The sequence below is a fragment of the Podarcis gaigeae genome (assembly GCF_964106915.1).
Source record: "Podarcis gaigeae genome assembly, chromosome: 11".
Classification (NCBI taxonomy): Eukaryota; Metazoa; Chordata; class Lepidosauria; order Squamata; family Lacertidae; genus Podarcis; species Podarcis gaigeae.
The window spans coordinates 59,831,610-59,849,997 of record NC_139687.1 but is presented as its reverse complement, the minus strand read 5'-3'; the positions used below and the strand labels follow the sequence as shown (position 1 = coordinate 59,849,997).

Sequence of the window (18,388 nt, the reverse complement as noted above, 5' to 3'; positions counted from 1 at the left end):
GAACCTGCCCAGGTGCTAAAAACCCTCAGGTGAGCACCTTCCCTTAGCCCAGTGTTTCCCAAACTTGAGTCTCCAGTTGTCTTTGGACTACAGTCCCCATCATGCCTGACCACTGGTCTTGCTCACTAGTGATGATGGGAGTTGTAGTCCCAAAACAAGTGGAGACCCAAGTTTGGGAAACACTGCCTTCACTCCATCAAAAACCAGAGGCATGGTTGGTGGTGACATAACAGATGTTTTCTGCGGCTACTCCAATATTGTGGAATTCCCTCCCAAGACACGTTAGACTACCTCCCTCCTTGTTATCCTTCTCCTGGCAGGTTAAGACCTTATTCAAACAGGCCTTTGAAAAGTATGGTGCAGACAATGCTATCAGGGTAATCAGTACATTAAATGTGTTTTAATGTATTTTAAAGGTAAAGGTAAAGGTACCCCTGCCCGTACGGGCCAGTCTTGACAGACTCTAGGGTTGTGTGCTCATCTCACTCTAGAGGCCGGGAGCCGGCGCCGTCCGCAGACGCTTCCGGGTCACATGGCCAGTGTGACATTGCTGCTCTGGCGAGCCTGCACCAGCGCAGCACACGGAACGCCGTTTACCTTCCCGCTATCAAGCGGTATCTATTTATCTACTTGCACTTTTAGCATGCTTTTGAACTGCTAGGTGGGCAGGAGCTGGGACCGAACGACGGGAGCTCACGTGGGGATTCGAACCGCCGACCATAGGATCGGCAAGTCCTAGGCACTGTGGTTTTATGCACAGCGCCACCCTCTGCTTTAATAGTAACAACAACAATGTTATTATTTATACCCCGCCCATCTGGCTGGGTTTCTCCAGCCACTCTGGCTTGCAGCATATCTAAAAACATAATAAAAACATCAAGTGTTAAAACCGTTGTGTTGATTAATTTGTATTTTATGATTATGTTTTTGCTTTTCATGTTGCTAGCCACCTTGAATCCCAGCTTGAGGGAATGGCGAGGTATAAATACATTAAGTTCTTGCTAGTAGTTGTTGGCATCTGTCTGTTTCAGGTGACAATGGATGAGTGCACCTTTCAGAGTGAAGTCAAACTATTGGAAGGTTGCAGTACCTGCAACCAATATGGGAGAGAGATGTTTTGTTGCAGCTGGGGCAAATGAAGGCATCCAGTTGTGCTGCTGCAAATAAACCTTGGTATTTCTTTTCCCCCGTGAGTACAGTTCTTGATAGTGCTCTACTCATTGCTTCATCTGCTTGCGGTGGTCTGTGATGACCTCTCTGGACATGTTTTTCAGTGGTCCAGTTTTCCTGACCATTGATCATAACTGCTGCTTCTTGTGTTGCTATTGCAACAAAGGGACCTCTGTGGGCACAAGCCTGGGTGGTGTGTCTGGAGGTCCTGGGCTGCCCAGATGACAACACACACACACACCTTGGCCTTGCTGATGTGATCCAAGGAAAGGAGGGCAATATGCTTGGCACCAACTTGGTTGCAGGAGTAAATAAAAAATAAACTAGAAATAAGTGGGACGTGCCCTGCCAGGAACCCTGGAAAGCCACTGCCAGCCATTGTTGACAGTACTAAGTTAGATGACCTAATGGCATGAGATGGTCCTTGGTTTTTCTGCCTCTTTCTCTTCTCATGTTAAGCAACAGCTAGACTGATTGCACCCAATACCCATCATCAATATTCTCAGCATCCTTTATATTAAGAGGGTGTCTTTCCCACTTTCTCCCTTTTATGTGGATGCCTCTGTCTGAAAGATTCTCGTCTGTGAAATATTTATGAAATAAATAGTCCCTTCCTTTCAATGCACGGCTTGCGTTCCCTTTCTCGCCTTTACTCTCCCAGCTGTTTTGCAATACATCCAATTAAGTTGCTCTCCAATTTGTCTCATAATAGTAATAATAATAATAACAAAACTACTCCCCCCCCCCCAAGAAGGAACAAGGTGTCCCCGAGGAGTGATATTTTCCCCCTCTCTCCCCTCTGGTACAAAGCATTTGCTTCGATGCAGAACATTTTGTAGTGATTCTCCTACACAATGCCGCGCCAGCTCTGCCTGAGCTATTAAAAGCAGTAACGATACACAATGTTCTGCCTTTTCTCTTGCTCTGGAGTGTTTGCCGAGAAGTATACAAAAGAGAGAGAGAGAGAGAGAGAGAGAGAGAGAGAGAGAGGGAGCGAGATTGGGAGAGCGCAGAATGGGGTGTTTAAACAAAAGCAACTCCCAGAGATGTTATTCATTTCATTGTGCAATCGGGGGCTCTTAATGCTCTGTGTTAATGTGGCAAATAGTAAGGAGTCTCTCAGTAGCCTTTTGCACACTCCGTTTCAGCTAGTTGCTTCCCTGCGAACAAATGTAGTGTGAATTCCATGTGGGATCCAAGTGGCTCTCATCGGCTCTTGTATGGTAATTTGAGAGAGAGTTTCATGATTAGGGTTGGATGCTCAGATGACGGGTCTCATTTCCACGAGTGTCGGGAAGTGCCTCCCAATTTTGGCCACTCTTTGTTTGTTTGCTTGTTTGTTTGCCTGTACTCGTTGTAAATATTTTCCCCCGTTGTGTCGTTGACACTCTTCTCAGCTTCGTTTCCTTTTGCTCTCATCTGTGGCATCATTTTTTTCACACACAGTGGCACCCTGGACATCGACCAACAAACGAAACTGAGTGTTCCATCAAGGGATAATAATAATAATAATAATAATAATAATAATAATAATAATAATAATAAATTTATTTCTACTCTGCCCATCTGGCTGGGCTTCCCCAGCCACTCTCGGCAGCTTCCAAAAAAATATTAAAATACTGTAAAAACATCAAACATTAAAAGCTTCCCTAAACAGGGCTGCTTTCAGATGTCTTCTAAAAGTCTGGTAGTTGTTGTTCTCTTTGACATATGGTGGGAGGGCATTCCACAGGGTGGGTGCCAGCACCGAGAAGGCCCTCTGGCTGGTTCCCTGTAACTTGGCTTCTCGCAGCGAGGGAACCGCCAGAAGGCCCTCGGAGCTGGACCTCAGTGTCCGGCTAGAACGATGGGGTGGAGACCCTCCTTCAGATACACTGGGCTGAGGCCGTTTAGGGCTTTAAAAGTCAGCACCAACACTTTGAATTGTGCTCAGAAACGTACATTGTGCTCGGAAACGAATGGGTGAATGTATCAATTTTGGTGACTCTCAGTTTTGCGGTTTCACATTTTCAGTTCATTTCTCAACATTTCCAAATCAGTCTGCAATTTATTTATTTATTTTTAAAAGTCTTCCTGAAAATTCACCAGCGTTTCAGTGTGAATTTCTCCCAATTTACACATTTTCGTGCAATTTTGCCCTGTGAGTATATGCACACACAGAGTGAGCCATTTGCCTTGATACAATTTTTGTATCTTCTTTTCATTAATATACACAGTTTGTGCACGCTTGACCCTAGCGTACAGATTTATGTACATATTACTCGACAGGGGAACTGCATTGTAAAATGCAGAGAATTCAACTTTTAGGATGTGGCTGTGTTTGGGGTGAATTGTTATTTCTGAAAGTGTGAATAATAAAATTTCTCCACAAACGTAAGAAAACATATGTGCTAAACACTTTCTCTTTTACATGCTAGCTTTCTACAGACAGCAGTTTTCTGACATCAAGGATGGTTCATATATTCAGTATAGTTCTGTGTCAAAATCTGTTCTCCAATTTCCTGAAAGTTTCTCCCCCATGCTGGATTTTTGCAGAGTTGTCTTTAGAGTTCCTGTGGGTTCCTGCTGTAAGACCTTATAATTATGAAGCAGCCAAGTATGGACTGTGTGTTTCTTTCCAGTTTTCCCCACACTCTCCAGGCTCCTCAGCTGATCACACATCCTGATCAATACAAGCTCCATGTAAGAAGACATCGCTTCATGTGTTCCCCTGTAGTGTGGGCATTCAGTAAGGCTGGAGAGTTCAGACCACAGGAGATTTTTAGAGCATCTGCGTTGCATGCAGATGATCTCGGGGTGAATCTCCAGTATTTCCAGGTCGGGATGGGAATGCCCTCTGCCTGCAGTGTCGAAGAATTATTGCCAATAATTGTAGGAAATGCTGATCCAGATGCATCAAAGGCTGCTTGTCTGTTCCCTTATTATTTTATGTTTATTATGCATATCCCAACTTTCCTCCAAAGAGCTCAAGGTGGTCAGATGTGCTGATCTTATTCTTGCACTGTACTGATGCTGAATTTAAAAAGGTAAAGGGACCCCTGACAGTTAAGTCCAGTCATGAATGACTCTGGGGTTGCGGCACTCATCTCGCTTTACAGGCCGAGGGAGCCGATGTTTGCCCACAGACAGTTTTTTCCGGGTCATGTGGCCAGCATGACTAAGCCACTTCTGGTGAAACCAGAGCAGTGCACAGAAATCCCGCCGGAGCAGTACCTATTTATCTACTTGAACGAAAGAACTACGTGCTTTCGAACTGCTAGGTGGGTAGGAGCAGGGACAGAGGAATGGAAGCTCACCCCGTCGCGGGGATTCAAACCGCCGACCTTCCGATCGGCAAGCCCTAGGCTCAGTGGTTTAGACCACAGTGCCACCCACGTCCCTTGATGCTGAGTTTAAGCACTATTTATTCATCTTATTGCTATTGTGATCTTGTACCTGCTTTTTTTAAATGAATAGCAAATTATAAATCCTTTAAATAAAACACCTGCAGTAAATGGTATGTGTAACCGTTTTGGTTTTTTAAAAAAGTTTCCAAGTTCCACAAGAAGGGAAATGGAGCGGCATGCAGTGACAGAAGAATGTTTGCAACCCCTGAGACCTCACGTATGTGTGATGGATGAAAACCAGGGTTTAAATCCAAGGATAAATAAGACAATATCAGCAGTGGGGAATATCTGCTGCATCCTGTTATGAAGCCCTTGGCATGAAAGAGACTCGAGATATTAGCATGAACGTCTTAGTAACTTTCCCCCCAACCTCCTCCCTTAAAAAAATGGAAGTTCACGCAGGAAGACTGCTCTGACAAGATTAGCAACAAAGAAACTGTGAAAAGATAGATCGGAACCACTGAGCAGATTGTAAGAAGTAATAATCAGATCATCAAAGTAGAGATGCAGATGCTGACATTTAAGCAGTAATCCTCACTGCTGAAGAGTCTGTACAAGGAATTAAAAAAAGAAAAGAAAAGAACCCTCATCCCAAGATGCAAACAAAGATGCTGGATTCCATCAAGGATTTTCTGGTTTGGTAAAAAGCAGAAAAGGCTATTTTATCAGAAGATATCAAAGGGGTGTGTGTCGCTCTCTATGTGTAGAGACACTTATGGTTGCCAGTAGATGATTCATAAATTCCATGGCTTCTTGGACAGATCAATGAAGGCAAAGAACCAAAGAATCTTATTAGGGACCACCTTCAGGTAATCAATTTTGAGGGAATAAAACCAAACTTGGAAAGGATAGTAATATGTCTCAGGAGCTGCCACGTATCCCTACCTTGGATTTTTCATAGAATTGTAGAGTTGGAACTGACTCTCACTGTCAAACATTAGGAAATTACTGATGTTTAGTCTCCAAATTGTGTTCCAAATGCAATACTATTTTTTGAAACAGGTGAATGTCCTCTATCAACTAAAGCATAGTGGGTTGACCTGAGATACTGGCTCAAGATCTCAATCTTTGGCCAAGGGAAGGGGTTACTTCCATACCTAGACAAAGAGGAGTTTACCAGCTCATGGATGCAAATTATGGTTAGAAAAGCCACTTTGATTGGTATGCCACCTTCTCTCCTGTACCATCTGGGCTACGATACCGCCCTTGAATCTCTAAGGCAAAGGCTCTGGGACATATCACATAGTGATCTCCGATCTCAACCTCATGTTATCTGGGGCCCATTAGCAGTAGGAATTCACTATGGGTTCGATTTTCAGACACCTGCATATCTTAGAAATTTGTCTGTACCAACATATCAGCGTCTTTTCACCAAAGCCAGATTAAATGTATTCCCATCAGAAGTGTTAAATGGCAGACTGAGAGGTACCTTTTATCAAAATAGGATCTGTGTATGCTCTCAGGACGTCGACTACAAGAGGCATACAGTGGTGCCCCGCAAGATGAATGCCTCGCAAGACGGAAAACTCGCTAGACGAAAGAGTTTTCCGTTTTGGAGGTGCTTCGCAAAACAAATTTCCTATGGGCTTGCTTCGCAAGACGAAAATGTCTTGCGAGTTCCTGCGGGGGTTTTTTCCTCCCCCCCTTTTTTCTAAACCGCTAAGCCGCTTATCCGCTTATCCGCTAAGCCGCTAAAAGCCGCTAAGCCGCTAATAGCGCTAATCTGCTAAGCCGCTAATGGGCTTGCTTCGCAAGACGAAAAAACCGCTAGACGAAGAGACTCGCAGAACGGATTCTTTTCGTCTTGCGAGGCACCACTGTATTTTATTGCATTGCGGACAAGCTAGGGAACTATTGATTAAACCACTATTGGCAAATCGGCCGGGTCAATCTGAAGCCTAGTATATCAAATATCTTCTGGACGACAAGTCCAATGATATCACAGTGGCCTTGGCAAAGTTTGTTTCAGTAGTCATACGAATCAAAGATCAACATACCCATGACTAAACAAATAACACCTGCGAGGTTGTCTGTATGAATCTGTATTTTATTTTGAATCCATGTTATGGGTCGTTAGACCGCAATAAAGATTATTATATTATATACTGATGTTTAGTCAGAATCTCCTTTCTTGTAACTTGAATCCATTGGTTCAGGTCCTACCCTACAGAACAGAAGAAAACAAGTATGCTCCATCTTCCATGTGTCAGCCCTTTAGATATTTGAAAATTGCTATTGTACCTCCTCTCAGTCTCCTCTCTTCCAGGCATACATACTCAGCTCCTTCAACCGTTCCTCATAAGACTTGGTTTCCAAACCCTTGATCATCTTGGTTGCCCTCCTCTGCAGTGGGAGGAGCAGACCTGGCTTTTATAAGCTCACTCCTCCCCAAAAGTTTCAGTCTGTTCGTCGCTGTGCCTGCCCTCCCTAAGCAATATGGGCTTTGACTAGTCAACTGTTTATTGCCCGCAGGCCAATTTTGCCAATATCATGATGCCATCAGGTAATTCATTGATCATAGAACCTTAGAGTTCAAAGGGACCCAGGGGTCATGTAATCCAACCCCCTGAAATGCAGGAATCTCAGCTAAAGCATCCATGACAGATGGCCATCCAACCTCTGTTTAAAATCCTCCAAGGAAGGAGAGTCCACCACCTCTCTTGGGAGTCTGTTCCATGGCTGAGCAGCTCTTACTGCCAGTAAGTTTTTCCGAAAGTTTAGTCGGAATCTCCTTTCTTGAAACTTGAAGCCATAAGTGGTCCAACATGCCAAAGTTGACCTGCATGGAAAGTCTGCAAGGAGTCTGCTTCACCTGCACAGTCCTTGGGAATGCACTGAATAATAATAATAATAATAATAATAATAATAATAATTTGTACCCCACCCATCCGACTAGGCTTCCCCAACCACTCTGGGAGGCTTCCAACAAAGATTAAAAATACATTAAAATGTCACACATTAAAAACTTCCCTGAACAAGGCTGCCTTCAGATGCCTCAAAATGTCAGGTAGTTGTTTATCGCTTTGACATCTGATGGGAGGGCATTCCACAGGGCAGGCGCCAATATTGAAAAGGCCCTCTGCCTGGTTCCCTGAAGCTTGGCTTCTCGCAGTGAGGGAATTACCAGATGGCCCTCAGCGCTGGACCTCAGTTTCCAGGCAGAACTATGGGGGTGGAGATGCTCCTTCAGGTATACTGGGCCGAGGCCGTTCAGGGCTTTAAAGGTCAACACCAACACTTTGAATTGTGCTCGGAAACGTACTGGGAGCCAATGCAGGTCTTTCAGGACCAGTGTTATATGATCCCGGTGGCTGCCCCCAGTCACCAGTCTAGCTGCCGCATTCTAGATTAGTTGTAGTTTCCAGGTCACCTTCAAAGGTAGCCCCACGTAGAGTGTATTGCAGTAGTCCAAGCGAGAGATAAGCAGAACATGCACCACTCTAGCGAGACAGTCCGTGGGCAAAGTGGCACACAGCAGGATTGAGCTCTGATGAGTTCAGCTCAAAAGCTGATTAGTAGATGGTTCAGTCCTGCTGGCTGCAGAAGTCTGCTTCACTAGTCTGTTCACTCAGCAGGATTCAATCCCACTCACCAGCATTGGACATACTTTGGGGGAAATGAGCTTGCAGGCCAACTTGAGCGTTGTGATGGGCCAAGACTGGCCCACAGGCTGCAGGTTCCTCACCTCTGCTGTAAAGTTTTTGTACAGTTTGACATCTCATTCTCTTCCACAGAACTTTTCAAAGCATATGGGATTTGTGTCACAAGCCCACCAGGCTTTTGCAGCTCAGATCTCACCCAAGAAAAAGACCAGGTTTTGCAAGCTGCTGTAAAGAAGAAAGTTGCGGAACTGCGTGAGATGTCACTGCTGTTGATGGACTGGAGCTGTTTCAAGTCTCACACCACCTGTCTGGACGTCATCAACTTCAAATATGTCCCACTTGTCTATTTATAAATAAACAGACATTAGAACAAGCTTGTGAGTCTCCGGTACTGTCCCTTCACAAGGAAACTGATCTTGTTAAATGCTGCTGCAAGACCTCCAGTCCCCTTGGAGAATGAAGGGGCCATGCAAACAAACATCTTGCAGTTCCCCAGGAAACAGCCTCTCACTCCTGCTTCTGTTTGCTTTTGGAACCTTAGCAGCCCTCTGCCAAGATAGGCCCCAAACTTCCAGAAACTATTGGGAGTGAATTAAATAGGAACCTTTCATCCCCTCTATCTGCTATATGCCTATTACTATCCTGTATGCCAACTCTTTCCGTAATTAGTGTACTTGTCATTAGGCTGCTTTATATTAGTGCAGCGGTGAGCAATCTGTGGTCCTCCAGATGTGACTCCAATTCCCATCAACCCCATTGACTATAGTCCATGCTAGAAGTTGCAGTCCAGAAACATCAGAAGGGCCACGAGTAATCCATCCATTTGGTGAGCAGTGAGTTTCTTTATTTCTTTCAGGAACCTGATTTAGCCCAGCATCTCTGAAGGACTGTATCCTCCCATATGGACCTACCTGGGCTCTAAGGTTTTCAAGGGAGGCACATCTCTCAATCCTGCTAGCCTCACAGGCATACTTTGTGGGGTCACTGAAGAGGGCCTTCTTGGTGGTTGCTCCCAGATTTTGAAACTCCCTCCCTAGAGAGGCTAGACTGATTCCCTCGTACTTCCACTGACAGCTAAAGACCATTTTATTCTGACAGACCTCTGGGAGCTGACTTTGTCTTTTACGGAAAGGGTATTTAATAGCACTGTGATATTTTTACTATCTCTATTTTAATAGATTGGTTTGTTATTGTTTTAATACTACTAGAGCTTAATTACCGTACTTTTAAACAATTATCTTTCATATCTCTTTAGCTTTTTGTCTTTTATTTGTTTTCTTTTAATTTGTGTAAGCTGACTTGACTCCTATTCTGCGGGAAATGTGGTATATAAATAAAAAAATAACATTAACAACAATGTGATATATTGTAATGGGTGTTAATTTTTTTGTTGCCTGAATTTTAAAGTTTGTTTCGAAATGAAGTTCAACGTAAGCAAGTTCTAAATGCAGTTTGCCCCAGTTAACAACAATAGCATCATTGTAATCATTATATTGCACATTAAATCAATGCAACGGGAAACAAGAGGGGTGGGGAAACCTACAATAAAACTCATAAACTAATCATACATGCTGTGCAAGGAAACTTTGCAGTTCTCAGGGATGGGGGTGGCAGGCCTCTGAGCCCTAACTCCACTGGAAATCTGGCCAAAGATGTCTCATTTAATTGAAAAATACAGTTTCTCTAGTACAGGCCAAGATAACATTAATCCCTTCTCTTGTCTTCCCTCTCCCTCAAAGAATCTCTGAAGGTTCATCTCTCGCTGAATTGTTGATCACAAGTTTCTCCTGAATAGTTAGCAGAGAAGGGAGATAGCGAAATGCTGGCCATTTTGATTATACAAAACTTGTCCGGATTCCCATCCAGCTTTTGTTTAATATTAGATAAAACACACAGCACGCAGAGATAGCCGAGGAAGGTATTACTTTAGGATTCTGCGATGAACAAATGTTATTTCCTATTATCCGGCAGATCTTGAGATAACTGGGACTTTCTCAATAAACTTTGCTTTCGGAGGGTGGGGTTGGGGGAAATTGCATGGTCCACTTTAAAATCTAATTCCAAAAAAGGTCTGTGTGATTCATCCTTCCTCTGCTCCAAGGCAAACATAGTGATTGGTAGCACATTCATAATTCAACATGGTTAAATGCCAAGGGCCGAACGGAAAGTGCCCTCCGAGCCGGCATGAGTAGAATGACATTCATGGTTGATTCCGCTCCTCGAAGCAAGCTGTGTAATTGGAAAAGCCAAGGGAAGTGACCCCAGTCTCTGTGTCCTGCTGATGTCAAAATGCATTCACATCACTCTGACAAGTGGCCAGTTTCAGGAAGTTCCTTTGAATAGGTCTGGCAGGGAGGAAAGGTAGCAACTTGTACAGAGACTTGAAATAGATACAGTTCAGGTAGCACATGTTCAACATGGAGGAAACATTCAATAATTGGAGCCACGTAACGATGGTGGTCTTGCTGACTCAAGGAAGCCAGAGGTGCTGCTTCCAGCACCAAAAGCCAGAGGTGCTGCTTCCAGCACCAAAACAAAGCTTAAGACCTGCTGCTTGAAGATCCTTATCAATGCTACTTTGAAATAGGAAGTGTGTGTGTACACACACAAACACATATTGGAGTCAACTAATAGGTCTGAACCCACAATTTTTAAGGGGGTGTCATATGGGAAATGGAGCAAGCTTGTGTTTTTGCTTCTCCAGATGGTAGGAATTAAACCAACAGATTCAAATTACAATGTCCACTGCCTGACTCCAATTTTCAGATATTCCTTCAGCTGACCAATAGCCCCACATGTCAGTCTCTATTCCCGGCCAGAGTCCAGCCTTTTATTTTATCCAGTCAGGTTCTTCATTTCAATTTGGATGGAATTCTGAACACACACACACACACACACACACACACACACACATTGGCTTATAACTGTGATCGAATAGCAAGATGCAGAATCTTTATTGTCTGAGTAATGGGGATGTACCAGTTTCTGATGTCTTGGCATGGTGAACAAGCAAGTTTCGAAAATATATAGAAGATGACAGGCAGACAGACAGATGATATAGATGACAGGCAGATAGACAGATATTCAGAGAACCAATTCAGGAGGCAGAAATCAGCAAAATGTTTGCATGGTGGTGGGATATTTGACTCTAATGACAACTTATAGTTAAGTTCTAGTTTTTACAATATTCATCTGACCATACTTAGGAGAGCTACTGTGGTATAGTGGTTAGAGTGCTGGACTTTGACCTTAGAGACCAGGCCTCAAATGCCCACTCGGCCATGAAGCTCCCAGGGTGACCTCTGAGGTCAGTCACTGTCTCACAGCTGAACCTACCTCACAGGTTTGTTGTGAGGACAAAATGAGTTGAGGGAGAACCATGTACACCAACCCTGAGCAATGTGGAGCAAAAGGCGGCTTATAAATGTAAGAAATAAATCAATATCCCTGTAGTTTAAATTGCCACGATTCCCATTAGTGACGTCTGTGATGTGGTAGCTGAGAGCAGGGATGGGTTCTTTTTTATCTGACATTAGCCTCTCTTTCATTCCTTAAGTCTACACTTCACTGTAATTATCAACTGAATGTGGGGAGTCCATTGAAGGAGACATAGCGTGCGAAGGAGCGATGATTAAAGTGGGACTATCTGCATCACAGTAGGTGCAGGTAGCTTCACTTTAAGGAGGTGCAGTAGATGAGGACCAGGCAGCCTAATTACTTTGCAAATGAAATTGGCATGCACTTAGCCATTCGCAAGAGGACTTCTCAGAAAATGTAAAATGTACAACTTGATTACCATTTGATTACTGTTTGATTACAGAAATGGGCCAACCAGGGATGGGCAAATCAATCTATTTCTAGTCTGTGCAACTTACGTGCGTGTTTACCCATAAGCCTTTTCTATCCCATATGTGTATTAACTTGCATTTTAAAAAAGCATAGAAATTCACATTTAGAAAGGTATTTAAACATATTTTGTCAAGACACTCATTTCACAGTGTTGTTTTTTTTGTTTTTGTTTTTTTGCTCTCAAAGTAAACTTTGAGCAGAGCTTTGAGAGTAAATGTGCATGTTGACAAAGGAAATGTTTAAATGCATTTTTTAAAATGTGAATTCCTGTGCTTATTTCATATATCTTTAGGTGAGAATTCTGTTGGCATATCTGGTAAGCATAAAAGATGATCTGGAGCTACAGATCAAACTCTCCAAAGTTGAGCAGACTATGTCGAAATGGCACACTTGACAAATAGACTGAGAGGTAACACAAAACAGACTTTTATTCAAAAATTGAACATGTTTAAGAGATATTTAGAAAAATATAACAGTGGTGTGGCATCCATGACAGCATTTGAACATGACAGGCCTCTCCTCCATGAATTTGTCTAATGCTCTTTTAAAGCCACCCAACTTGATGACCACCGTCGCCTCCTGTGTGAGCATGTCCCACAATATAAATGTGTGCTGTGTGAAGAAATAATTTCTGTTATCTATTCTGAATCTTCCAACCAATGTTCCGCAGGGTTATTAGGTTGGCGGTTTGAATCCGCCCAATGTGGTGAGCTCCTGTTGCTCTCTCAGGGTTATTAACATGTGACGAGTGGTTGAATCCACCAACGTTTCTCACAGAGATCTTGCATGTACCCACATGCATTTTAATTGGCAGCACTACATCTCCTGCTCTTGCACTTTCTTCAAAATGGAACTCCAACCCAGACCTCAAAGGTGGAAATAACACCCAGGCACACTTTTCACTGCAGAATTTTACACAAAAGTAGATCTATAGCATAGCCCTTCTAGACCATTGTCAGCTGCTCAGTTGTAAGCAATTTCACAATATTGTGATATATATATTTGTCATATGCCACAGAATGTCTCCTTTCTGTTTGCAAAAATCACTCGGGACCAAAATACAGTGCAATAAACTCAACTGAATTTTACGCTTGGGGTGCTATTTAATGCCTCAGCCAATCTAACATGTTGGGATAAATGGTTTTCCAACAAAACCTGATCCAGTGGTTTAGGTTTAAGTGCTCAGATAGTGTTTTCTTTCTCTTTCTGTTTTGTTTTTGTCTAGGACAAAAAGTTTCTCAAACAATAGATTGATTTCTATTATTATTATTTCTTTTGCCACTGGGGAGTTTTCTTGTCCCAGCTGATGTCAAGGTATCGGAATAAAAAAATGCCCCATGCCTTTTCCAGACAAAAACGGGTCCAGGGGAGCAGGCTTCTGCGCTTCTTCTAACATGACACATAGACCTTTGTTTTGGAATATCATACTGTGCTGAGATACATCAGGGTTTAGCTTGATGTACAAAAAAATGAAATCCTCTCCTCCTATCCCCCTAGCATCCCTTATTATGTTTTTTTTCCTTAGGTCTGGGTTATTGCTAAGCAACTGAAATTTATTCCTGATTTTATGATTATTATTGAATACAAATTCTAATTAATATCAATTAATCTTAATTAATAATATTAATTGAATGTTAGTATTAATTGGGTTGAATATTTTGGTTTCTTGCATACCTCTCCTGAGTACAAAACGTCCTTGGCATGTAATGGGGGTGGGTGGGTGGATTACAATATTGTAATATGCTGAAAAACTTCCCCGGTTCTCCTCATTTTCAGGGGAAATATTCCATTTTTCTCATGCTGAGACTCATGCCTTAGAATCTTTTTACATTTTTGTATCTTGGATCATTTATCGTTAGTTCTCCAGTATCCAGAGCATGCAGAACACTGTTATTTTAATAGAATAGTTGAAGTATGGGCTTATGCTTCATTTACTTGCATTGTTTATAACAGTGGTAGTAAATGTTAAATATGTATTACTTGTTTTAAATATTTTGAACTTCTCAAGTAGGCACATGCAAAACCCATAATCAAAATTCTCTTTTTAGTTCCATTTTCCTTGTCTATGCAGAAAAAACCTATCTGCCCTTTTTCTTCAATAGTGCAAATTCCTTGCTTTAATTAAAGGCCACGCACAGTCACACTGCAGAATAGGTTTTATAGTCACAAAGCAAGGCTGCTTCTCATTTTCCTGTGTATGTTGCTAAGGCTGTTTACTCTTCCTTCAGGAGAGCTTCATTTACACCCTCAATCCATTGAGTTTGGGAGACAAAGATTCAAAGGCAACTCCCTTCAAAATGGTGATTTTGCAACCAGATACCTCTCACATGATTTAAGGTTACAACACCAACATGTTAGCTACCAGAGAACAACAGGCAGTTACTTAGCAGGAGCTCAGAGTGCTCTCTTTGGTTTTAATATACTCCGCCCCCCCGGGGAGGTGGACGGGACATGTTAAACCTTTTCAAAAATACACATTTAGGCATTATCATTTTAAACCTTCATTAATACATACAATTTTGTTCCATTTCTATGTGAATTGGAACTATGATATTAACAAGGGAGTAGTCCAAAGTTGAGCACTTTTTCCTGTTCAATTTCGGTATGAAATAACATAAATACTATCATCTGTCTATTTATCATCTATCTATATCTATCTATCTATCATCTATCTATCTATCTATCTATCTATCTATCTATCTATCTATCTATCTATCTATCTATCATCTATCATCTATCATCTATCATCTATCATCTATCATCTATCTATCTATATCTATCTATCTATCTATCTATCTATCTATCTATCTATCATCTATCTATCATCTATCTATCTATCATCTATCATCTATCTATATCTATCTATCATCTATCATCTATCTATCTATCTATCTATCTATCTATCTATATTATCTATCTATCTATCTATCTATCTATCTATCTATCTATCATCTATCTATCTATCTATCTATCTATCTATCTATCTATCTATCATCTATCTATCTATCTATCTATCTATCTATCTATCATCTGTCTATCTGTCTGTCTATCTATCTCATCTATATCTATCATCTATCTATCTCTATCATCATCATCATCTCTATCATCTATCTATCTAATCTATCTATCTATCTATCATCATCTATCCATTTGAAAAAGGAACATAGGAAGGTGCCTTATTAGTCCACCCATCTCAGTATTGTCAACAACAGCAACTCTCCAGGGTTTAAAAAACGGAATCCTTCCCATCTTTATCTGAAGATGTCTAAGATTGAACTTTCTGGATACAAAGCAAAAGCCCTAGTGCTGATTTTTGGCTCTTACCCCCAAAGAGCCTTCTACAGACTAGTATCCACAGGGAGGCCACAAACAGGACAGGAAATTTAGGCATGGGCTTAACTCTACCACTGAAATCCCTGGAACTTTTTTTTTTTTTTTAAAGAGAAGTTTAACCTTAAGTGGATCATGCCAAGAGTGCAGTTCAGTAATAAAATGTAGATGGAGAATGATTCTTTGAGCAAATGCTACAGTAGCCTCTGCAGACAGAGATCTGCCAAAGCAATTTCCTGAAGTTTCTTCAGCGTACCATCATTCTTATTCCTCCCATGGATAAATGAGGCCATGATTTGCATTGACTTCATCAATGTGACATTTAGAAAATAAAAGACAGGAGCAGGCAAAGACTGGAGTCAGGAATGGAGAAGAGGCCATGGCTCAGTGGCAGAATATCTGCAATGCACGCAGAAGGTCTTGAGTTCAGTCCATGGTATCTTTGGGTAAGGCTGGGGAAAGATGTCTGCCTGAGAACTTGGATAATCACTGCTAGTCAGCATATGTTTAGATATCAAATTTATATACTGTCCTTCCTTCAAAGATAACAAGGAGGTGCAGTATAGACAGTGCCAAGCTAGATGTAAAGGTGAAGGTAAGGTCCAGTCATAGCTGACTCTGGGGTCCATTAGGTCCAGTCGTAGCTGACTCTGGGGTTGCGGTGCTCATCTCGCTTTATTGGCCAAGGGAGGCGGCGTACAGCTTCTGGGTCATGTGGCCAGCATGACTAAGCATGCGAACCAGAGCAGCGCATGGAAATTTACCTTCCCGCCAGAGTGGCACCTATGTATCTACTTGTACTTTGATGCGCTTTTGAACTGCTAGGTGGGCAGGAGCAGGGACTGAGCAACAGGAGCTCACCCCATCACAGGGATTTGAACCGCCAACCTTCTGATCGGCAAGTCCTAGGCTCTGTGGCTTAACCCACAGTTCCACCTGCATCCCTCAAGCTAGATGTACCAGGGGTCAAATTCAGTGTGAGCAGCGGCGGGGCTAGCCACTTGGGCACCTAGAACGGCACACATGCTGTGCACCCGGGGGGTAAGGTGAGCCGCCCGGGGGTGGGGGTGGGGAAAGCCACCGGGGGGGGGGGCAATTGACACAGTAATCAGCACGGTGATCAGCGCCCATAGGGGTGATTGGCACGGCGATCAGTGTCAAGGGGGGCAATTGGCAAGGCAATTGGCACCCAGGGGGGCGGCATGGTGATCTTCCCAGGGGGGAATTTGTCACACACACACACCCAGGATGACACCCGGGGCTGTCCGCTCCCACCCCCATTCCTACAGCCCTGAGTGTGAGGCTGTTTCTTATGACTTCACATTCCCAACCCAGAGACGCCTGCTGATATAAAAATTCCATCTGCAGAGAAAAGCAGCAGAAGTATTTCACAAGGGTTATGGACAGGGGAGGAAGTCCATCACTGTTTCAGGTCTTAAAGCCAGGGCTTCCTCTTCTCCTTTGCAAAGCAGTGTCACGTGTGATGAGGATTTCATCTTCTTCAAAACCACTTTGGAGTTTTGCTGTTGCTGTTGTTTCACAGTCAAGCAGTATATAAATTTTATTAATTTGAGGCCTTTCTCCTGGGCATGGTCAGCCAATTGGTGTCAAAGAAGGATAGAACTTTCTTTATGTATGCCACAACAGCAGCAAGAATACTTATTGCAAAGTATTGGAAGACACAAGATTTACCCACCCGGGAAGAATGGCAGATGAAGGTGATGGACTATATGGAACTGGGGGAAATGACTGGCAGAATCCGAGACCAAGGAGAAGAGTTGGTGGAAGAAGATTGGAAGAAATTTAAAGTTTATCTACAGAAACATTGCAAAATTAAGGAATGTTAGAAGGATGTTGGAATGAAGTAATGTGGTTTTAGCAGAAATGATATAAAGGATTAAGTAAAAATGGATTGTTAATTGGTGAAAGAACAGAACGTAAAATCATAGTGTATTAAGATAAATCATTACGATAGAAATAAAGATGGAAAGGAATTGCTGAAATATTTAATTGAATTAGAATACAAAAAAGGGAGGTGTGAGGAGGTCAAGGAAATAAGCAAAGGAAAGAAAGTTATGTAAAGGATTGATTTGTTGTTGTTGTTTTAATTATTTGCATCTTTTTTTCTGCTTTTTTTCTCCCCCCCTTGTTCTTGTATTGCTCTGTATTTTTTTTCTGTTTAAATATGTTCCTTATTTTTTTCTTTTTGTAACCTTTAAAATCCCAATAAAAATCTATTGGAAAAAAATAAATATTAATTTATTGGATCAGAGCTAAGCTCATTTAGTTCAGCATACAGGTCTCACATGTGGCCAAGAAGATGCCCATGGGAAGCACAGTAGACTTCTCCTGCTTGTGATCACTGGCCACTGTTCTACTGCTTCTGATCCTGTAGGTATTGCTGAGCGACCATGACGGGTAGCCATGGCTAGTCTTATCCTCCTTTTCTTATCCACTACAATAATTTATACTGCTTGCATAGATATCCAATCAGGCCCTTCTGTATGGTCATAAGCGACAATCTCACCTTGATTCTGATTGGCTACAGGTTTCTTGGGTAAGGTAATTGGTATTTAGTAGTCAAGACTGTCCTTTCTATTTATGTGTGTGAGTTAAAATGTCCTTGCCAGGAATTTGTGAATTTGTTCATAATTTCTCCCCACATCTTTTGGGTTTAATTACACATTTGCAAGAGAACCTTATGCCAAGTCAATCTTCTGATGAAGCCCAAAAACTACAAAGCACACAGCAAACATCTGGTGAGGTTGGAAAGAGGCTTACAGTTCAGGAAAGCATCATAATTTCTTTTTGAATTTTAATTTTGCTTCCTTTCTCCCCAACCCAAGGTCAGAGGAAAAATGCTAAACATTTTCTCTAAGAGGAATATATTGTTACCCAAGCAAGCTGCCCACTGTTTATTCTACAGCCATGTGTGCTGCATGCCTTCAATAGCAAAGTCAGGCTAGAAAACATTCCAATATCCCCTTTACTTCATAATTATAGCAAGCCCAGATAAAGTCTGCTGATAAGACAGGGGTGGGGAACTATTTT

At 42.2% G+C, this 18,388-nt stretch overlaps 1 long non-coding RNA gene across 1 annotated transcript in view; it reads right to left on the bottom strand.

Moving 5' to 3' along the window:
- LOC310827230 overlaps nt 1–18,388 on the bottom strand; it is an 899,671-nt gene that overhangs the window by 506,937 nt on the left and 374,346 nt on the right. The window lies entirely within an intron of this gene.